We start from the raw sequence: 13,863 nt of genomic DNA on the forward strand, positions 1-13,863 counted from the left end.
GATCCATTGGTCGTTGTGGTTGTAACCTTGTGTGTTTTATTGCTCCCGTTCATTCACTTCGTGCGACCGTCACCGCTGCTCTTGTGTTGCCATTTTTCCAGCGTAGCAGCCGGAAAAGCAGCTGACCACTGTATATGATCTACTGCACCAGGAGAGATATTATTAAAAAAATAAAACGTGAGAGCAGATTTTCTTCTTCCTCATGACGGCAAGAAAGAAAGACAAATCCCAGCCAGTTGTTAGATTACGCCATAAAACCTAAGGTGTGTGTGTGTGTTTGTATGGAAGCCCATTACTGCCAAGAAAGGGACATTTAACCTCACATCAGTGCAGGAAATATGAGGCTATATTTGATTTATGCGTCCGCATCCGTGACATCTGTAACTGCAGATTATCCTTTCAGATTTGCCACTTGTGTTCATGATTTTGTTGCTTGGCTTTGCTCGTGCTACACGTGGTAACAAGTTTCTGATACTGACTTTGAGAAAAGTTCAACTTTCCAAGTAACCAAGTAACTTTCCAATCAAATGTCCTAGTATTTTTTCCCTTTTGTTCTCTTAAATCTGGTTTTAGCCTCATGGTCCACTTGGGAACCTGCAATCACAGTAAAACATTAAAATTTTTAAGCACAACATTTTTGATTTTTATGTACAAAGCATGCAAAACGCCAAGATGGACGCTAAATTCAAAGTGGCTGACTTCCTGTTGCGTTGAGGCCGTGGTCTCAATTTACTTTTTTGTTTGTCTTGGGCTATTACAAGTTCCCGCCAAGTTTAGTTAAATTCAGCACAACTTAATCGTGGCTTGTTCCATCCACATTTCGCCTTATAGGGGCACGTTAGAGCCCTGGTGCAACACATGGGATCCAATATGGCATTTTCGCCACACCTGAGCTAAGTGCACACTTTCAAGACTTTTCATGCACGATAACCCCCTCAAAAATGACCGCAATGACACGGAGGTTCCTTGCACGAATTTGTGCCGATTCGACGGGGTGATATTTTACCGCAACACTCCAAATGTTGCCAAATAACACCAGAAAAAGTTGCTAGATTTCTCGCTAGTCACTTTTTTTTGAAAAATATTCATTAGAGGGGTCTGATTACTCACTAAATATAGTGATAAAGTCGCTAAGTTGCTAACACTGCTACCATGTTTAAGCATGAACTTAACACAAGACTTCATTTCTTTTGCAGGCTGTAACTAGCTTCCATATTCTCCCCTCTGGTGTTTCGTGATTTGCAGTAGATTTCTAGCTGGTATTTGGGGTCATCCAAACTACCTCGTTGCAGCAGCAGGTTTCTTCCAGGAGAGTTTAATCACAGCTGCTATCGATTAGAACATTACCTGTTCATTAAAGTTAAATGAATGCAACTCAGTCACTTTTGATTCATGTAATGATATTTTTTTAAAGCAGACACCATCCAGAAAGGAGAAATTGATCTTGTAGTTTCTCATTTGGCACGGAGTCAATCTTTGTGTTTTAATGATAAAAATTCTGAAATGGACTGAGAAACAAAGACAAAAAGTGGGTGAATAAGGAACACGAGTGAACTAATCAGCATTTTCCCAGAGCAACAGAGTGAACTCTCCGTCTCCCTCCCCTCCTGCTCTTCCCACAGATTCATCATGTGTTGCCAGGCCTCGGTTTGTGTGATGCGTAGGAAGGTAACTAGAGCAATGGAGGCCGATTTGAAATGGCAATGCAGGACCTGGAACAGGGCAACTAGTTCATCATGTTAGCCTAGTTAGATGAAAGCAGAGAGGGAAGTATACTCATTAAATCCTTGTTTTTTTTCTTCTCTCTCCATGTTTCCCCTCAGTTTTTTTCCCTCCTTTCCTCTCTTTTCCATCTTACTCTGCGTCAGTTTTACGTCATTGTTGACGAGCATTCACACGAGCAAACTTGGGTTCCTGAACACATCTTTTACCCTCGTTGCCGACAGCATCTGGCTTGCGTACTTTTCATTACCGTAACTCCTAGACCGCTGAAAGCAGAGGACTAAAGTTTTGCGCCCATGTACTTTTCCGTCCATTACGGCCGAGATTCACCAGCGCGTCACATGTTTTTTTGACATCAGTACCGTAATACCTAAATGGTCGAAGAACTGCCAGATAGCGAAAGTTGAAGTTATCTTGGGAAAAAGGACGCAGAAGCTCTCACTCATTGAACATTTTTTGGCCTGAATATCACGATCGTCATACGAGGGTTAAAGATTGTGCCAATCGAGACGTTAAGCTGCTTGAACGATGGAAGGACAGTCATTTATTCACCGTCTCGTAGTTGCATGCCTAAGTCCAGTGCTCGTCTTCGGGTCCTTGACATTTGCTCGACATTTTGCGACATTTATGGACACATGTAAACCCCAGCACACAGAAATTGAGGGAGAATAGTGAATAGTTGGAGGAGAATGTCAACAGGCCCCTGCCATCTGTTGTTATGACTCCCATGACATACTGTATTTCATTAGTGTCAATGGAAAGTTGGTGACTAATCTTTGGGATGAGGAGTTGCTGTTGCTGTTGTTTTTTTTTTGCTTCCCCCATTTTGAATCAAAGGAGGGAAAAAGTTCCTTTTGGCACCGTCTCTCATTTGGCTGTGGATGGAATTGGATGGTGTGACACTTAAGGCTACTTGCCTCTGTTTTTGGACCGTAGCTCGCCGCGTTCCCACAAAAATCACCACGGTTGAGCACCGTCGCACAGAAGCACAGCGCAAGCAGTGCACAGCAAACACGTGCTGCCTTGAGAAGACAGATGGAACAGGGCATGACATTAATAAATATTCAAAAGCTCCATCAAAGGGGTATCCGGCAAATGTTCTTCGCTGTTAGATTTGAGTGAAAAATAACCCCTGCTCATTGTATACACGCAAAGCTTGGCCTGGGATCATTTCTAACTTTTGATTGCAGAAATAATTTTAATTGTAGAGAAGTTAATGTACCATAGCGTTGCATGCAAGATCCTTGCTAGATTCCTTATCAGCAGCAAATCACCTCAAAGCAGCATTCCTCTCAGAAGTTCCCCCTACACTGTCAGTGAAATTGCAACCAGCTCGGCCCCTCTGATGGAAAAGATATTAAGTGATTCTGTATGACAGATGCCGAGACAGATGATTATTGTTTGCATATGGTGCTTCATGATTCAGACATGCTGTAGCAGAAAGAGCATTAGACGCTCAGTGTTTGCCAGATTGCTTTAACAGTCTCACACCCACTCATGACAGGAAGGATTATAGCTATAGACGTGGTGACAAAGGAGCGCTGACGGTGCAAAAAACGAGATGGGCTGCCAAGAAGAGATGCAGCCACCAGACATGAAACAAACTGTGGTTTCCTTTCTGCAACATTAGAAATTATAGATCAGTTGGGTCAGATAGGTGTCCCATGATTTTGGTTCCCAACTGAAATGTCCTGAGAACCTTTTTGTTGCTTTCAGATTTGCTATGAAACATTTCTGGCCAGCTCCCTTCCAGCTCGTGTCCAAGTGAGTAAGAACACATGTACAAGAAGCTCCGAATAATCCACAGATAATCCAAGTTTGTCTTGCGTGTATGTGCGACCACGGCACCTGCCCTCACAAGGAATTTGGCTAACCCTTCACTTTTTATAGCTTGAAAAGTTGATGTCACTCTCATTAGATTCAGTGTTATCTTCGGTTTAGTGTAGTCAATCGATGGCAGCATAATATTTGCCCCCTTTACACCTGATATTTACATGCGTCTCCGGTGTCCACGTCCAGATCCGATTGCTATCTGATCACGATTACGCCCCTCCCCCTCTTTGCGCTGCCATATCAACAACAACGTTAGCCACACATGACGTCGCGCTATTGTTTGGACTCTTTGCTTTTTGTAGCGGGGAATTAGTTGTCTTCGAAAGTAGAGTAGACTGCGTGGTTTGACTGCAGTCACAATGGAGTCCACCTATCTAACTATCCATCCTTGGGTGTATTCACACCTGTACCTACAAGTGGTCAGGCGCTAGCCGATTGCAATCCAATCACAGAAAAGTTGTAAAGGGGGGCCTGAATATCTGAACAGCCCACAGGGAAATACTTGAATGATGAAGAGATAATTACGTGGATACTCTTATTGAACCCCCTAGTAAAGTTCTGGTACCTCAGTACAAGTGAAAGTGATTTGATCTGTCTTTGCAGGAATAGTTTGTTCCACTTTGCACTCAAGGCACTGCAAATACCTGCTAATTAAATCTCAGCTCCGCGGTGATTTGCTGCATTACGTTCTTGCTCATGCATACGCAGATAACCGCTTTGATATTCTGTAAGTAGCGCGAGGTATTGGCGATCTGATTACCGCCACATCTACTTGACTGCCTCAGTATTCTGTACCTCCCTTGATAAAATCTCACCTGAGGTTTGTTTTTCAGAATCAGCAGGATGCAGTGATTTTTAATTGCATTGAAAAGATCAATGTGCATTTTGATTGAGACTATAGGAAAAAGCGATTAGCTGAAAGATGCACAGATTCTTCAGACTTGGTGATATCTTAGTAAATCAATCATCAAGTAGTAAACTTTCTTGAAATCTTGAAACTTTTAACTCGTAAATCTATCATATATTGCCGTCATAGCAACGCTTAACTATAAACTTGCTAGCTTTGCAACATAAGTGTTATAAATGGCTTATTCTAAAACAGTTACCTAGGTGTAAATATTGCACCAGGATTCAGTCATAAACAATATCTGTGTAGTCCTTCCCTCTAGGATCTTGCTTGAATATTTGTGATTTATGCTACATTAGTATCGCACTGATACAAATACCACTAACTGGCTTTAGTCCTCGCAATAAATCAGAAGAAATAGATCCAGGATCTTTATTTGGTTGTGTTTTAAATGGGATACTTTGTGCAATTTACATTTGCTTTCATGCAGAACATCAGGATATTTTCTTGCGTGCTCAGTAAATGTAAGAACAAACATTTGTGTCACACGTCTGCAACTTTAGGATTTGTGTTAATTGCTGTGGTTGTGAGATCATGGACGAACCTGATCATCAACTATCAATTTTCCAAATATTATTTTCAAGACAAAGAATACGGGAATTTAAAACTGCCAAACACTTACCATTTGCACTTATGCGGGTAAATGGAAGTTTCCATTTTTCCACCAAATTACACAAACCATTTAATTTCATCCATAACAAATTACGTAATCCATTATTTGCCATATTTAATGGCGTAACCGAGGCTTAAATCCCAGGAAGAATGAAACATCTGCAAGCCACTTCGCAAACTCCCGGCCCTCTGAAATAAGATTGATAAAGTACAAATGGAATTCCTCTTTGATGAGACATCTAAACTCTAAACAGCATTCTGACCACAAGGAACATGGATAAAAGCTGCAGATCATTTTTCTCCTGGACGTTTAGCAGCAGAGAGCGAAACACTTCCGTGGCTTCTCGCTTTTGTGGCTGTAACTCTCTTCAGACTGGGGCTGAAGGCTAGCCAGACTGTGGAAACACGCACACACGCACATGCGTGTATCCCTGTCTCGCCTTCCCTCTTCCTCTCACTCAGGTTAATGAAGTGTGACTGCTCTGACAGGAGAGACTACCTAAAAAAAAAAAGCACGTTACACCCTCTCTATATTCAAAGGAATGACACACACACACACACATTGTCATCCAGGAATACCCCAAATCAATCTTTCTGTCTGATGGAATCAGTCCAGATTTTCAGCGGCTTATGGAAATCTTCTACCTAGCTCAGATATGACATCTGTTCCCCCCGGTACTGCTGCCATCCTTCTCTCTGATCTGCGTCCAGGTGGCATTCCTGTGTGACCATCCTCATCACAGTCACATGATGAATGAGACGTCGTTTACATAATAAAGGGCTCGAGCTGGAAATGTAGGAACAGCAGGAATCCCTCCTGAACTCTGGGCGACCATCTGAACTCAATAAGACGCCCTTTGGTTTCTTTTGGGTAAAAATAAAAAAATAAAAAATAAAAAAAAGTTGCACTTTCTATGTTAAAAGTTTTAAGATTCAGTGTAGTGAAGTATGTATGGGTGAAAGTGCGCTGGGTGACACATATGCACACGATGTACCGGTGAAATGCCAAATGAAGTATTTCCATCATTAATTACTACCTCACATACCCAAAATACTTCTTTCCTCGTGTTTTGCCACAATGGCATTTAACATTAAAACTGTTTGTCCTGAAACATAATATATGATGAAGACTTAAGCTTGCTTGAGACTTTGTTGGACCTCGGTCGTTTCCTTACTGTGGTTTTCTCTTTTGCCTTTTTCTGCAAAGACAACGTCTGGAAAAATTGGGTCTGGACTTTCTGCAGAGTTTGTCGTCAACGCGTGACGAAAGCAGCGGGAGATTGTCTTGGTCAGATGCGTCCACAACAGCAGGAGGACGTCTGGATCATTTAGGTGAGGGGTGGCGTGAGGCGCTGTGAATTATCCGAATTATCCTTTTCCTGCTGCGTTCTCGCATGAGCTCACTTGAAAATGTCTGTGTATGTTTGAAAGCTTCTTGCCGACCGCATGCCTCATGGTTATTCACGGCATATTTCTATATCGGCAGCTGTGGCCCACACATCCCATTGTTTATCTGTAAATTTCATTTGAGTCAGGCTAAACAAGGAATTTCAACAAAATTACATTGAGCTCCTTTCAACTTGAAACTGTTTGGCCAGATGTTGTGCTATTCAGGAAAGTAGTCAGAAACTGCCCGACAACACTTTATAAAAGCTATAACTAGCCCATGCAGTAGCAATTACAGTAATACATTACGGTAGCTATATACCTAATTGCTTTGTTATTTTTTGCAATAATAAACTGATGTTAAATCAGCATGATTAATATTTTTTAGGTCTTTAGGTTAGATTTGTGTAAATGAACAGGAAACGTGTCCTGTTTTCTTATTGAAAGTTTAGCTGGACTGAGCTCATTTAGCTAAGTGCTAAAAAGATACTTCTTTTAAATGTGGTTATGATGAAGGTTTGTGGTTAAGAAAGAAGGAAAACATGAAGTCATTTTGCAGTTAGCTTATGGAAAGCCAGTACCTAGTAGTTCGTATCACGCTTCAGCTTCGGGGTAGTTTGGCGAGTTTGTGTAATGATGCGACGTAAAGTAAGTTTGGCTAAGTGCTAAGTAGAAACTACTGAATTTGGTGAGGGGAATTTGTTGTTCAGAAAAACACTAAGTAATTATGCAGCTAGCTAAGCTTTTCAAAGCTGCTAGCATAACATTTCAGCTTTAGCCAAGCCTGGTGAGTTTAGAGTAGGTTAGATATTTTGTCAGTTGATGATGTCGCCCAGAGAAAGCCCTCATTCCACTTCTCTCTGAAAAGCCTGTGAGTATTAAGACCTAACGTTCCTTACATTATGTTTAAACCTGTCAAACTCCTCACTTTCTGCGCTGTGTGGAAGCATCTGCGGTGTTACTGCTTCACTTGTCTTTTATTTACCTTTTCTCCCCATTTGTCACTTAAACATCGGTGTTTGGGATCAATTTGATGTATATTACATACATATCATGTGAAGCTCATAGCTATAACCGCTAAGTTAATGTGTGCAGACGAGGGGCGAGTGAAGGTTTTGCGACGCGGCAATAAGACAAATCGGGTGAACCACAATAGTGACACATATGGAAATTCAATCTCTCACAAAATGTATACATGTCTTCAGACGGCAATGTATGCGAGCTGTCTGTCCCTCACTTTTCCCCCATGTTTTTGTCCTCCCTCTCTCCCTCACACACATATGCACGCGCTACTCCCAGACTCCTACTCTTTTCCATTATTCAAATAATTCAAAACACCCACCCGAGCCATCATGCGAATGGAAATATTGATCTTCCTTCCAGTCGCTCATTTTGGTTTGGGAAATGGCTTGAGACAAATGTTGGGGCCGTGGTCTTTTATTTAATCTGCGCTGGGTTACATACAGCTCAGAGCTGTCTGCGATTTCTGATGTGCGGAATGGAAACAAGACATTTCGGTAAAACTTGGCACTGATGGGAAGGCCCGCCGAGAGGCTTCTCAGTCACATATGGGACGTAAATACCTTCATCTGTTTTCCCCTTGTGATGAAGTGGAATCAGTTTGTGTCTGAGGCTGAAGAGAAGGAGGGAAAGTATATTCACTTGATCCCGCAGTGTGTTCTGTGTTAGTCCTCAACTTTTCTCTGTTTATACGAGTACTTTTTGAACTGTCTGTATTTTCCTCTTGAATGCCTGGTTGCAGGCTGTGTTGATCGTGTGCCTGTCCGCGTGTTTGTGTCTGATTAGTGTGTGTGTGTCTGCGTGTGGACTCGTGTATCCGCCCGCTTTGTGGGTGGGTGTGCGATGACATGTGATAGACAAGGCGAACCGACCGCTTGTCAGACGCAATTGGCAGGTAGCAGCTGTAGATCATTTCTGAGGTCAGAGGTTTTCAAGCACCCACACAAAGTCAGGCCACCCCATTAGTACTGTTGCCGTAATGAAGGAATCCAAAAGAGACCGAAGTCTTGACAAAGCTGCAAAAGTACATTGTGTAAAGTTGTGTTGAGTTATAAAAGTTGGAGCACAGACACAAATGTATAGCCGTTTACCTCATCTACACAGGCCGTATTTAAGGAATACAAATTTGTTGTACGCGCTTGTGTGACGGCCGCCAAGATGTCAAAGGTTTCTTTTCAAAGATTAGATATGGCGTTAGGCCACAGCTACTCAAACCTTTTTGGTTTTAGGGTTAAGATTTGGAAGGGAATCTAACATTTTTAGAATTGCGCAACAGCAGGGGTTTAAGGTAAACCAAGGACAGGAAAGTTTGGGGGTTTGAGGGTTTACCTAGGACAGAGAATTCTCAAACCTTTTCAGTTTTATGGTTAAACTAAGACAGGGATTCACAAAAGTGTTGGGTTTTAGGATTAAGCTGTGGAGGGGGCTCTTAAACTTGCTTAATCTTATGTGAAGCAAGATCAGGGCGTTTCAAACGTTTGGGTACTAAGCTAGAGCAGGTTTTAGGACTAAGCTGGGGTGGGGGGTCTTTTATTAAACTATTTTAATTTTAGGGGGACACTTTTGGGGATTTAGGGTTAAACTAGGGCAGGGATTCTCAAAGTATCTGGTGCCAGAGATCCCTTAAAAATTGAGAAGAGATTTCCAAGGCATGTTATGTGGTTAATAAAGTTGTAGAAATATAATCAGTGAGGATTAATATTAGAATTAGGGTGACAATTGGGTGTAGTTGAGGTTGCAGTTAGGCACGTCATTGTGATTGATTGGTTTTTATGTAAAGGGCTGTGGCATTCACTGTGTTTTTCAAGCGTGTGTGAAAATGTGCGAGTCCAGGATTAGTCTGTCCGTCAATACGTTTACCCCGTGGGGGGAGATTGATTGCCAAAATTGCTCTTCCTCTTCCTGTTGCCAGCTTTTAACCCACATAACCACACTGTCACTGTGTCAACTGACTCTATCACTGTGTCAGTCAGGTAAAACCAGTCTGCAGCTGTAAAACTGTTTACTTCACACTGTATATGAGTCAGATTTGACAACAACATGCTCTCTATTAGCCAGGATTAGGTAATAATCCAGTTATGTGGAACTAGATAAATTGGAATAGATGAAACAATTATTGAGAATCTCTTAACAATTTGCTTGCCATTTGGTTTGGACATAATAATGATGGATACTGATCCCCTACATTTTACTTTAGAACAACAGTACACAAGTTGTTATAACGCACACCTCAGTTCTGTTTCCTCCTTCATTCACCTCATCAAGAGTTCATCACACTTCAACAGAGATTGCCTCCATAAAACCGTATAATGCCTTTTGTGCCCCAAACTATTAGGCTTATGGGGACCCACATAGCCTTACATCACTGTAGGGACAGCGGCTTGTCCTGGGTTGACTTGCTAAGAGTCCCGTAGGGGGTGCAGAGCTCAGTGGGAGCCGACACTGACAGAGCTGGTGGACGCTCAAAGAGGAAAGAGATGAAAGGGGGAGGCAAAAAATCCTAAGGGGCTCCTTCTGTTTCTTCTTCTTCTTCTTCTTCTTCTTCTTCTTCTTCATCTCAAACGTTTTGTTCTCAGTTTGGGCTTGAAAAGATGGAGGGAATCCAAAAGAGTAATCTGGGCAACTATCTGACTATCACGAAGGATCCATTTACTTCTTACCTCTAAACTGTTACCTCTGTTTCTATTCCAAACCCTAATTTATCGGCTTCTACTTACTTTGTCTTTTGTACTTTGTTTGTATTTCGATGCCTTCTCCTTGGTGTCTACCTCAGATATCTTCTCCCCCCTTTGCTGCATCATCTCCTTCTATGGCCATCCCTGTCTCTCTGTTCTTGTCTTAATATCTTTATTTCCCCTCCTTTTTTATTGTGCATCTCCTAATCTCCATTCCCCCCCTCTTCTCCCTTTTCCATCCCTTTGCCTCCATGTCATTACAGGCATATAATTTATGAAGTGTTGAAAATGTTCCTTTCCGAGCTGCTCCGCTCTGTAACCAAGGTTACCAACATGTGAATCGGTATTGCTGAAATCACGTGTGATTTCTTTTTTTTTTTTAGGTGGGCTAGTGGGACTGGAAAAGCTTCAGAGGCACAGTGTTGTATAGTCTGGAGTCTCGTGTTGAACATATTTCAATTAGGAGTGATTTTTGTTTTTAAACGACTGATATTGTTGTCGACCATCTTCAGGCTCCCATAACACGCCCACACACATGGACAACACTGCATGAGTCACTGCGAATGCATTGTATTACTGTATTTGTCTGGATCGCATGTGAGGTAAAATAAACTGACATGCTCTCTTTTTTCTTCTTTATCGTTAAATAGAAAAATAGAAAAGTGAGAATAGGGGCGGTCGCCTCTTGCATCTGGTTACCAGCCGCGTTCTGTCCGGCAGCTTTGTCCAGCAATGTGAGTGTGTGTTTGGTAAGTGTGTCGTCTTCTTCTTTCTTTCTTTCTTTCCTTCTTTTTTTTTTTGTTATATTGACTGTTTTTTAGAGGCAGTCATAGCTGCACTCCAGACAAATTCCACAGACAGCACGAGGGCGGTTCACTGATGTTGTCGTCATCATTCTCGTGGTGTTTTCAAGCAAATTACATACAAAGTCAACACGATTAGATGTGAAAATGTGTGAATGCAAGTTGAAAATGTTGAAATCTTGGACCAAATATTTGCGTGACGGAAACCAATGAAAGTCCAGAGTGTAAACATAGGTGATTGGACTTGTTTGACTTTTGTTGGAGATGTTTTCACCTCTCATCTAAGGGGGGGGGTATTTGTTTCTTCAGAACTGTCCAAGATGCGAAGTGAAACGTCCTCAACAAATCTCTAAACAAGTCCAGTTGCCCTTTCTCGACACTTGTGAAGATACAATGACCTGGATGACTGAGAACCTTCTCGGGCGTACCAGTTTTTTGATCGTCCAGTATATCTGAGAATCAAAAATAAGGGTCTGTGAGCTCCTTACGTTGCACTGAACAACTTTCATGGTTATTATTTTACTGATAAATAACAAAAAAAGGTCAGGGACTGGAGCAAAGTCTGAGAAACTGTGGGACCAAAGATCTGAAAGTTTACTTAAAGTGTTGTAATCATGACCACACTAACAAGACCAGAACTTACCTGAGACCTTGCAGGAAATGACTGACTGAATCAAGACCAAGGCCAGAGTTTAGAGACCAGAGACCCAGACTTTTAGGGCTGAGACCGTTGAGATCAAGACAAAGACTAGGACAAGAGTTTAACCCAGATCTGGATTATTTAGAGATTGAGGCCGAGTCTAAATCAAGACAAAGACCTAGACCAGAGTTTAACCTAGACCTGGTCTTTTAGGGACTAAGACCAATACCAGAGTTCAACCCAGATCTGGATTATTCAGAGATTGAGACTGAGTCAAGATCAAGACAAAGACCAAGACCAGAGTGCAACCCAGATCTGTATTATTCAGAGATTGACACTGAGTCAAGATCAAGACAGAGACCAGATCTTAACCAGACCTGAATTTTTAGGGATTGAGACAAAGTGGAAATCAAGACCAAGACCAGAGTTTTACCTAGACCTGGATTATTCATAGATTGAGGCCTAGTCAAGAACAAGACAAAGACCAAGACCAAAATTTAATCAAGACCTGGAGTACTAGTGACTAAGACTGGGTAGAGACAAAGACTAAGACAAGTCCACGATAAGATTAGGATTTATTCTGTGCTGGAACAAGCTGAACTGTACTGTAATGCTTGGTGGAGATTGGGTTTTGTTTGGATGTCAGTGAGCTCAGTTGTTGCAGTCACCTGCAGCTGAACAGCGAAGTGAACCGGGGTGCCACTCAGGTCACGGCTGTTTCTCCCCGCAATCACTCAGCTCTGATAAATTGGGGTCTTAGCTGGAAGTAGCCGGCACAAACAAACACCATTCATCAACCGTTCATGAACACTCGCCTTGGGAAGTCGTCCAGAAGCACTTGGTGTTGAAATGCCCATGCCTTATTCCATTTTATGAATAATAAATGCTCATATATTATTATATTATATTATATTATGAATGGATGTCGTATTTAGAGTCACGAATAACCGGGTCTTAATTGCGTTACCTTTTGTGTTATGTATTCAGAGCGGCGCCTCGTTCCTGCCTCATAGGTAAAAGCAGTGTTTAATCAATATCTTTTAATGGGAACCTTGTTTTAAGAGTCACAATAAAGCAATCAGTCCAATTAGGGTCAGAGTTGTACGCTGACATTTCCTCTCTTTGTCTCCGGTGCTTACGTGCAGGTGTTTTCTTTCGTCTGTCTTTTTAGGTCATGCATGCACATGTGATTATCAGCTGCGTGTAAACAGCGTCGTGTGTGATTAATATTTGCTGCTGCTGGTGTGCTGGCTGCAACAGATGCCATTAAACAGACAATGGTCCTCCTCATTGATTTCCTCCTGCTCTTGGATCAATGATCATATCACCGCAATGAATACAAAGAACATTTGCTGCTGCTGCTGCGATGTAGAGAGTAATGTGGACAGCAGGACAGCATTGCAATGCGGAGACAAAGTAAAACTAGTTGCTCTGCCTCTGGCTGTATCTCGTTCCCCTGATTCAGCTGTTGACTTTTCCAGGACCAGTTGTCCTCATGGGGACCAAAGCCTGGTCCTAATGAGGCAGAACCCAATTTGTTAAAGCGCTCGTTAAATTCAGGATTAAGATGTGGACCAGGCATTACCTGGTTATGGTTGCAATTAAGGATAGTGTTTAGTTTAGGCTGCCTAAATGAACGGTGTCCCAACTAAGATAGCTGCTCAAACCTGTGTGTGTGTGTGTGTGTGTGTGTGTGTGTTATTAAGACAGATGGCCTGAGGAAACATCTTCCCCTAGTGGCCACCAGCATTCATGCCACTGCAGGTTCCTCCAAATCTGGCAGCTTACACAGGAGAAAATAAAAATTGCCATCATTGTTATTCCTTTGACAAACATATTTAAACAACAATGCCAGTTGTTTTTTTTTTTTTAAATCTTCTCTTTCACTTTTTTTTTTTATAATGACTGCACTCAATGAAATGTGATCATTTCACAAAGTGCTCTCAGAAAACGACAATGTGAAACGTTATTAATGTTATTATGTCTTTTTTTTTTATAAACATAAACATTTAATGAAGTTAAAGCTGCAGTGTGTATGTTGGACATTGGAAATCGGGCTCTGTGAGGCAAGACTATCAGACCTGACTGAGGGCAACAGCGCTGGGGTGGGCGGGGCAAGAAGCGCTTTTTCCGTCAAACCGCATGAATGGGCAGTTTTTTGAGCAGCAGAACTCACTTCAGAAACATTTGTCCGTCTGTCTTTCTGACATTTGTTCATATTTAAAGGGGAATTCTGCTATTTTCTGACTTTTATTGTCCTTTTTT

This window comes from Solea senegalensis, linkage group LG18 (assembly GCF_019176455.1).
Source record: "Solea senegalensis isolate Sse05_10M linkage group LG18, IFAPA_SoseM_1, whole genome shotgun sequence".
Lineage (NCBI taxonomy): Eukaryota > Metazoa > Chordata > Actinopteri > Pleuronectiformes > Soleidae > Solea > Solea senegalensis.